The sequence below is a fragment of the Pan troglodytes genome, chromosome 4 (genome assembly GCF_028858775.2).
Source record: "Pan troglodytes isolate AG18354 chromosome 4, NHGRI_mPanTro3-v2.0_pri, whole genome shotgun sequence".
Taxonomy (NCBI): Eukaryota; Metazoa; Chordata; class Mammalia; order Primates; family Hominidae; genus Pan; species Pan troglodytes.
The window spans coordinates 116,353,783-116,363,568 of record NC_072402.2 but is presented as its reverse complement, the minus strand read 5'-3'; the positions used below and the strand labels follow the sequence as shown (position 1 = coordinate 116,363,568).

Below are 9,786 nucleotides of genomic sequence, written 5' to 3'. Positions count from 1 at the left end.
TGATATACTGCTTTCCCTTCTTTTGGGTATATACCTAGCACAGGGATTGCTAGATCACATATTAGCTCTATTTTTAGTGTTTTGAGGAACCTCCAAATTTTTCTCCATAGTGGTTATACTAGTTTACATTCCCACCAACAATGTAAAGGGTTCCCTTTTCTCCACATTCTCTCTGGCATTTATTAGGCTGGTGCAAATGTTTTATTTTTTTCAGTTGCTTTTAATTGCCTGTCTTTTAGAAAAAAGCCACTTTAGCTGGGGTAAGATGACATCTCATTGTAGTTTTGACTTGCATTTCTCTGATGATCAATGATGTTGAACACTTTTTTACATACCTGTTTGCTATTCATATGTGTTTTTTTGAAAATGTCTATTCAGATCTTTTATTCATTTTAAATCAGATTATTAGATTTTTTTTCCTATAGAGTTGTTTCAGCTCCTTATATATTCTGATTATAGATTCCTTGAGAGATAGGTAGTTTTCAGATATTTTCTTTTGTTCTGTGGGTTGTCTCTTCACTTTGTTGATTGTATTCTTTGCTATACAGAAGCTTTTCCACTTGATGTGATCCCATTTGTCCATTTTTGTTTCGGTTGCCTGTGCTTGTGGGGTTTTGCTCAAGAAATTTTTGCCCAGGCCAATGTCCTGGAGATTTTCCTGAAAGTATTGTTTTACTAATTTCATAGTCTGAGGTCTTAGATTTAAGTCTTTAATCCATTTTCATTTGATTTTTGTATATGGTGAGAGAAGTCTATTTTCATTCTTTGGCATATAGATATCCAGTTTTCCCAGAACCATTTATTGAAGAGTGCACGTTCTTTTCCCAGTGTGTGTTCTTGGCAGTTTTGTCAAAAATGAGTTCACTGTAGATGTATGGATTGGCTTCTGGATTCTCCATTGTGTTCCATTGGTCTCTGCGTCTGCTTTTATGCCAGTAGCATGCTGTTTTGGTTACTATAGCTCTGTAGTATAATTTCAAGTCAGATAATGTGATTCCTCCAGTTTTGTTATTTTTGCTCAAGATAGCTTTGGCTACTCTGGGTCTTTTGTGATTTCGTATAAATTATAAGATTGCTTTTTGTATTTCTGTGAAGAATGTCATTTGTATTTTGATAGGGATTGTATAGAGTCTGTAGATTTCTTTGGGCAGTATGAACATTTTAACAATATCGATTCTTCCATTTCATGGACATGGAATATATTTTCTTTCTTTGTGTGTGTACTCTTCAATTTCTTGCATCAATGTTTTATAGTTTTCACTGCAGAGACCTTTCACTTCTTTGGTTAATTCCTAGGTATTTAATTTCATTTGCAGCTATTATAATTGGGATTGCTTTCTTGATTTCTTTTTCAGATTGCTCATTGTTGTCATATAGAAATACTACTGATTTTTCTATGTAAATTTTGTATCCTGTAACCTTACTGAATTTATCAGTTCTAATAGTTATTTTTTTTTTGAAAGAATCTTTAGGTTTTTCCAAATGTAAGATCATATAATCTATAAATGAAGATAATTTGATTTCTTTCTTTCCAGTTTGGATGCCCTTTATTTCATTCTTTTGTCTAATTCCTGTATCAAGAACTTCTTGAAGAATGCTTTTGATAGGCTTATTGGTAGACTAGATAAGGCCGAGAAAAGAATCTCTGAGCTTGAATATGTATCAGTACAAACCTCCAAAACTGAAAAGCAAAGAAAATAATGACTAAAAATAATAGGAACAGAATATTCAGGAACTGTGGGACAACTACAAAAGGTGTAAATACACATAATGAGGATACTCAAAGAAGAGAAAGAAAAAAAATAGAAGAAATATTTGAATAATGACAACTGGGAGTTTCCCCCAAATTAATGTCAGACACCAAGCCACAGATGTAGGAAGCTCAGACAACAATAAGCAAGATATATGCAAAGAAAACTATGCCTAGAGAAGTTGTTTTCAAACAACAAAAAGTTAAAGAAAAAATCTTGAGGGAATCCAGAGGAAATAAAACCACCTTATTTATTAAGGAGCAAACATAAGAATTTCATCCAGCTTCTCAGACCTGCAAATAAGAAGAGAGTGAAGTGAAATATTTACAATGCTGAGAAAAAAACTCCCACCTAGAATTCTGTTCCCTGCAAAATAATTCTTCAAAAGAGGAGAAATAAAGACTTTCTCAGACAAACAAAAATGGAGCAAATTTGTTGCCAGTAGACCTACCTTGCCAGAAATGTTAAAAAGAAGTCCTTTAGAAATAAGGAAAATGTTCTACGTCAGAAATATAAGGAAAATATGAACATTAAAGAAGGAATAAGTGGAGGCAAATAAAAACCTTTATTTTTCTTATTGTTATTTGATCTAACAGGTAAGTTTGTTCAAAACAGGAGTAGCCACAGTATATTAAATTACATATATATATATATACACATATATATGCTTATGTATGCCTACATATAAGTAAAATGAATAACAGCAGGAGGGAAGAATTAGGATTAATTTGTTATTATAAAGTGCTCACACTACCTATGAAGCACTATAATGTTATTTGAAAGTGGACTTGGGATAGCTTTAAATGCATATTGCAAACTCTAGGGCAACCACTAAAAAATGTTTCAAAAGAAGTATAACTTATATGCAAAGAAAGGAGAGAAAATAAAATTATAGGCTATGTGTTTCTGCTTAAAACAAGGCTATGCATTGATCAGTTGATGGAAAGGTAACCAGAGGCTCACAGGAACCTAATCCTGTATTTCCTCTAGGAGCAGTGGTTCAGTGTACTCTAATTTACTGTTCATGACACTTTATAGAACATAGCTAGCATGAAAATGAGAATGAACTGTGCTGTTTTTTTAAGTTTGAATGTGAAATAAGATAGGACTATATTAATACATTTAAGTTGTGGAAATGTTTATAAGTTTGGTTAACAAGAAATATTTATAGATTCTCTGACAGAAATTATACAGCCAGGTATATAATTATACTACCCTATCATTTTTAAGAAAAGAGAACAGATGGTGCCTCCACCCTCCCACTACATTCTCCTCTCATCCCTAGCTCCATCCTACACCACGTAGAACCTTGCATCCATATATAGACACTTCAAATTTCATGCTTAATTTTATTCCTCTTCTACCCCCTTAGTCCAAATAATTAGCCCTTTTTGATCCCTGTGGCTGAGGGATGAGTATGTTGATAGTATGGGACCCTTGGGAGTCAGATGAAAAGAGGCCTTTGCAGGCTCTGGAAGAGGGATCAGGACCACCAAGCAGAGAATTCTGAGACCCAAGTTATTGGGTCTACAAGGTAGGGGAGACACAGGTTTCTAGTTCTGTGTTGCTCAAGTCCTTGTTTTTCCTTTTGGATTCCTTGCTCCATGGGGAAGATCACAGTCAAATAAAAGACAGAATAGTACTGGGCCTGGCTCAGAAACCTTAGTTGGCTAGGTCTAAGTTAAGTACTGTGTATGGAGTATGGCGTATGACACAAAAAGTAGTTTTCTTTCTGAATTAGGAAGAGGAAATGGGTGTTGGGGGAAGTAACAGGAAATTCTTAATAGAGGAAATATCTTTCAAAACTCAGCTCATAAGTTAACTAGGGAGATTTCTAGGTGTGCTGAGATAAGGACTGAGTTGGAAGAAGATATTTCAGGCCGTAGTAGTCCCTTTACACACTGCTGATAAAGATATACCAGAGACTAGGTGCTTTATAAAAAAGAAGAGGTTTAATGGACTCACAGTTCCACGTGGCTGGGGAGGCCTCACAATCATGGCAGAAGGTGAAAGGCATATCTTACATGGTGGCAGGTAAGACAGAGAATGAGAGCCAAGTGAAAAGGGTTTCCCCTTCTAAAACTATCAGATCTTGTGAGACTTATTTACTACCACGAGAATAGTTTTGGGGAAACAGCCCCCATGATTCAGTTATCTCCCACCAGGTGCCTCCCACAACATGTGGGAATTATGGGAGCTACAATTCAAGATGAGATTTGGGTGGGGACACAGCCAAACCATATCACAGGCAGAGGCAGGAGTGTGAACAAAATCACTAAACCAAATAATATATGCTCTTTTCAGCAAGCTGTGAGTAATTCAGTAGAGCTACAGCACAACACAAGAGGGATGGGAGATACAAATAATAGAACAGGCTAAGTTATGGAGAACCTTGAATGCTGTACTGAAGGGTTTGTCCTTTATCTTGCTAATGCTGAGGATTTATAGAGTGACACCATCAAATCTCTGCTTTGGTTTAGCATATGCAGCTTGGATTGGAGAAATGGGGTTGGAAGGAGGACTTTGGAAGTAGCTATGAGTGTGCTATAATTTGCTCAAGTGAAAGGTAAAGAGAGACTGAACCTGTCATAGCACCATGGTGGTGATAAAAAAGAACATGAACAAGAGTGATAAAAACTTACATTTATTATGTAAAAGGCACTGTTCCAAGTGCTTTCAGGCATAAATTTAATTCTTACATCAACCCTGAGCAATAGGTACAGTAGTCCCCTTGTCTGCGGTTTTACTTTACTGTGTCAATCATGGCCTAAAAAAAATTAAATGGAAAATTCGTAAGTTAAACATTCATATATCTTCAATGGCATGCCATTCTGAATAGGGTGATGAAATCTTGTGTCATCCCGTTCTGTCCCACCTGAGACATGAATCGTCCCTATATCAGCAAATATTCACCATCTATGTTCCCTGCCCATTAGCTGTCCTGGTTATAAGATCGACTATTGTGGTATCACAGTGCTTGTGTTCAAGCAACCTTGATTTACTTAATAATCCCAAGGTACAAGAATAGTGATGCCAGAAATTCAGATATGCCACAGAGAATCCATAAAGTACCTCCTTTAAGTGAAAAGATGAAAGTTCTCAACTTAAAGAAAGAAAAAATATTGTATGCTGAGGTGGCTAATATCTATAAGAACAAATCTATCTGTGAAATGGTAAAGAAGGAAAGAAAATGCATGCCAGTTTTCTTATCAGAGTTCAAACTAAAAAAGTTACAGCCATAGTGTGTGATAAGTGCTGAGTAAACACAGAAAAATCATTAAATTTGTGGATGGAAGACATGAACAGAAACGTGTTCCGATTGATGGCAGTGGGCTTTAGTACAATCTGCAGTTTCAGGCATCCGCTGGGGGTCTTGGAACATATCCGCTGTGGCTAAGGGGGAACTACCGTACTGTTATTTATTCTTATTTTACAGATGGAGAAGCTAAGGCAATGGCAGGTTAAATGAATCACTCGAGGTCATATATCTAGGAAGGAGTGGAGTCAGGATTTTAACTAGTTCCAGTTCTAGAGCCCATATTCTTAACCCTTAAGTTGAGCTGAAAGGCGAGATGAGTCAGAATGTGAGAGGTTAGAGAGAGGTTGATTCTATAGGACCTGATAACAGATTAGATGTAGAGGATGAGAAACCAAGGATGGTTCTAGGATTAATTCTGGGTATGGCTTGAGAAGATGCTGGTGCCAATTAGAAATGGAGAACACAAAAATAAGAGTGACTCTGGGATGATGAGGCTGTGTTGATCTTGCAGCCTGCCAAGTTGGATGTGTTGATGGCACATTCAAGTGGAAACATCCCTCAGTGAGGTCCTGAAGCTCAAGGGAGAGGTCTGTCAGAGGAGTGGGCCCACTGAAAGGTGAAGGCTCATCTTTGATGAGCAACCCCTAGCTAACAGAGGTAGAGTGGAGAAGTGGACAGATTTAGCCTAGAAATGACTTATTTTACTAAAGAAGGCACATAGAGTAGATTATAAGAGTATAAACCATGGAGCTTTGCTACATACCAGCTGTACAATGAGTAGCTTAATCTTTCCAGACATCACTTTTTGAATCTGTAAAATGGAGGGTATAAATTCTCCCTCATGGTGTAATTATGAGAATTTAATGAGTTCATTCTTGAAAGTATTTAAAACAGTGCTTGGCACATATTAAGAAATAGGCAATACTTTAAGTCATGGCAGATTTCTCTACAAAGAAACTTTAATGCCAAAGCAGGGTCTCTCTCATTCTCTCTCTCTTTCTGTGTGTGTCTATTTCTCTGTCTTTGTCTTTCACTCTCTTTCTCTCCTTTTCTCTGCCACAACATGACAATCTGAGAAAATGCCTTTATAAAGTGGGTCCCTTTGTAAGGCAGATCCCATTTTGCCACAGGAAATACTGAATTGAATTAACAAGAACATTCAAATCACACACATACCAAATATAGCTTATTTTTTTTCTGTACATTTCTTCTTTCTCCTGAGCTCTTCCCTGCTGAATACATGAAGGCAAGTAAAATTTAATCCAACATAAAAATTATAGTCCTTTTCAAAAATTTAAAACAGTGGTAACTCAGTCTCTTTCAGGTAAGTGCTAACAACTTTCAGATATTCTTCCCCTTCCAGACTTGTCTCCAAGATGGAGTCGGTGTAGGGCATTTGGGGTAGAATGTGGAAGCTTTAAAAGTGACAGAGATAAGGGTGGCCTGAGACCCATGCTTCTAGGGCTTTCTCCTTTCCTCTGGGCCTCTGGTTTCTGAGGTTGTCCCTGTTTTCCAGGTGTGCCATTTGATCCTCACTCTATGGCTGGTGAATTCCTGATGGATTCTATCAGCCTCACCCAACTCCAGCTTCATCGTTGCTGGCTCTTGCCCTCTGCCTGAGGTCTGATTGTGGCTCCTTTCAGTCTCCAGGCTGAGTAACTTACTTTCTAGCCCAGAGTCACAGGGTCATGTTACTCCATCAAGACAAAACCTCAGGTAGGCTCCAGAGATTGACTATCCTTGACCCCCACTCTCCAACCCCGCAGTTTGTGAGACTATCCAGGCTCTTTGATGTCACACAGGAGCCCAGGGTGGCTGGGGTTCCTCATTCACACAAAGCTGTCACTCTCCATCTAGAGCAGCAGGACGCAGTGTGGGCTCATGTGTTTTACAAAGCAGTCTGCTCTTAGTCACAAATGGGAATGTGGCCACAGCTCCTCTCTCCTTTGTGTTTTCTCTTAAACCTAATTAACAAAAGTGTTCTCTCTGATTTGAGTCTGGAGAATGTGGTCAGGAAGGCCTGGCCTCACTGCCTCCTTTCTTTGCTTCCTTCCCCCTATTTTCCAAATCCACAGGGGCTGGAAGGAAATAGCCTTTTCACCTCCCCCTCCCCTTCTTGTTTGATGGGATATTCTCCATATCACATTCTCTTCCCTAATAAGGTCATCTTTCCTGTTCCCCTTTCCCTGGAGCAAATGGGGAAATGAAAATCTATTAATTATTCCAGTGATACTAGTGATCAAAGACTTGGCCACTTATATAAGCCATCACAATCCTCGAGGAAAAAGCAGAACAACTATAAACCTCTACAAAAACTTACATAGTAAAGCCTGTTCTAAATCTTATAAAATCATTTTAATGCACTTCTTAGCTTGGCATATGTAAAGAATTCCACAGTATCACAAATATTACTTTAGCATATAAAATAAAGCTCAATTGTGTCATAAATTGGGCCTCTTTAAAACCAATATGCTTACATAATAAGCTTTCGTTAAATATTTAATTCGCTAAAGTTTAGTCTGCTTTTTAGAATGTGGTTAAGTCTTCTATGGGCAGGATAGTAATTAATCCATAGTTTATTAACAACGTGTTCCTAAAAATGTTACTTAACACTCTGTACCTCAGATGCCCTGTTTGTAAAATGAGAGTATTTGCAATACCTACATCATAGATTTATTGTGGGAATTAGATTAGGTAGCACCAGGCACGTAGTAGATACTGTGTGAACAGTTGCAACATTCATTATGATTTGAGTGGGCTGGGTCCTATGTCTTACTCATGCTTTTCTTTCACTGTTGCAAACATTGGTGTTAAAAATTATTTCTTTGATCATTATTGTTTGTATTATTTGTTGTTATATACCATTGCAGCAGCTGAACATTTGAGGTCACCTTTGATACCTGTAGTTGTGAGGATTTGGAAAACAGAAGTACCTTGCCTTTATGTAGCAGGTTTATTTTCATTCCTTCATTGTTTCTTAGATGTCCCAGGTTCTTTCAACTCAGGTATGCCATGGTTCTTTCTGCCTCTTTCTTTGCCTCTCTTGAAATTCTTTGAGCACTAAATAATTCAGGTATTACAATAATTGTAGTTATTTTTGAGTCCGTTTATACACAGAATTCTTCCACATGGCAGAAGATATGATGTCAGAGTACCTGCTAAGCATCGCCACACCCACAATGGTTCTATCAAAGAGGAGAAAAATGAAAAGAGATGAAGAAGACACACTGGCATTAGCGATGGCTGAGGAAGAAAGGAACATTAAATAGCCTTGTTTAAATATACATTTCTGGGATTACTAGTGAGGTGGGTTTTACATGAGCTATTCAAAAAGATTAAAATCCTGTTTGTCATATTTTTAGCAAACATTTCATCTTATCAGTTGTCTTTTGACTTCAGATATGAAAAAGTTTTGAAATTTTACATCATCAAATCTATTGACTACATGTTTTGAGAATTATGTTGCTTTTAATGCTGGAGTTTTTTTTCCCTCTGTAGAGATTTGGCAAAGAACGACTTACATTGTTTTTGAGTCTTAAAGTTTTGACTTTTTAAAGCATTTAACTCTTATCTCCTTTGAGCTTATACTGTTTATTGTTTGAGATATGTGTAATAGCTAAACTTTTATTTTTTCTCTTTTCAATCAAAGGAGAAAATTGCTTTAATATAACTTACTGAACTTATTGTACTTCTTTTATCATGTATTAATTTTCTTTATACTTGCACTGTAGAGTAGTTGCTAGCAGTACTTGGTTGTTGAGCATGTGAAATATGGCTAGACCAAACTGAGGTGTGCTGTGAGTTTAAAATACATATGGTAGATTTCAAATACTTAGAACAACAACAAAATGTAACTCATCTCAATAATTTTTGGTGTTTATAACATGTTGACATGATAATTTGTCAGTATATCAACATGATATATGTTATATAATGACACATAATATACTCTATTGATATATATTATATTGATATGTAAATATATATTTTTTATATGATATGATATATGATATGAATATATGATATATTTATATGATATGTAAATAACATAAACATGTTATTTCACTTTTACTTTAAAAATGTTATTATTACAAAATTTTAACTTATGTATGGCTCATATTACATTTCTGTTAGGCAACTCTACACATTCGGGTTTGTCTCTATGCTATTGATTCTCAATATTGTTTGCAGATTTAATTATTGTACCCTTATAATATGTTTTTGGGTCTGATTGAACTAGTTTCTTCATTTTTATTCTTTATCAGCTTTCTTTTTATTTATATTTGCCTATTTATTCTTCCAGATAATTTAAACATTTTTGCCAAGTTCCAGTAAAAGTAAATCCCTCATTTAAATTTTAATCTAAATCACTCAAAATTTATAAATTGATTTGGAAAGAATTGACGTCTTTATAAGACTAAGCCTTTTTTTCCCCAAGAAAATAGAATTTCTTCTTATTTTTTGTCTTCCCTTTTTATATTTTTTGAAAACTCTGTTTTTCATCATGTAAATTATACACATTTGATCTTTCAATTATTTCTAGGTATCATTTTTGTTTGTTTATTTGTTTTTGTTTTTTTTGAGATGGAGTCTCACTCTGTTGCCCAGGGTGGAGTGCAGTGGCATGATCTCGGCTCCCTGCAGCCTCTGTCTCCCTAGTTAAAGGAATTCTCCTGCCTCAGCCTCCTGCGTAGCTGGGCCTACAGGCGTGCGCCATCACGCCCGGCTAATTTTTTTGTATTTTTAGTAGAGACGGAGTTTCACCATGTTGGCCAG

General features: G+C 36.3%; 1 long non-coding RNA gene across 1 annotated transcript in view; it reads right to left on the bottom strand.

The window, feature by feature from the left end:
- Window positions 1–7,953: 7,953 nt before the first annotated feature.
- The window catches only part of LOC134810023 (uncharacterized), a 33,425-nt gene continuing 31,592 nt past the window's right edge, over window positions 7,954–9,786 (bottom strand). Inside the window, exon 5 of the long non-coding RNA XR_010157091.1 lies at window positions 7,954–8,195. This is a non-coding gene — a long non-coding RNA (uncharacterized LOC134810023). The remainder of the gene's footprint in view (window positions 8,196–9,786) is intronic.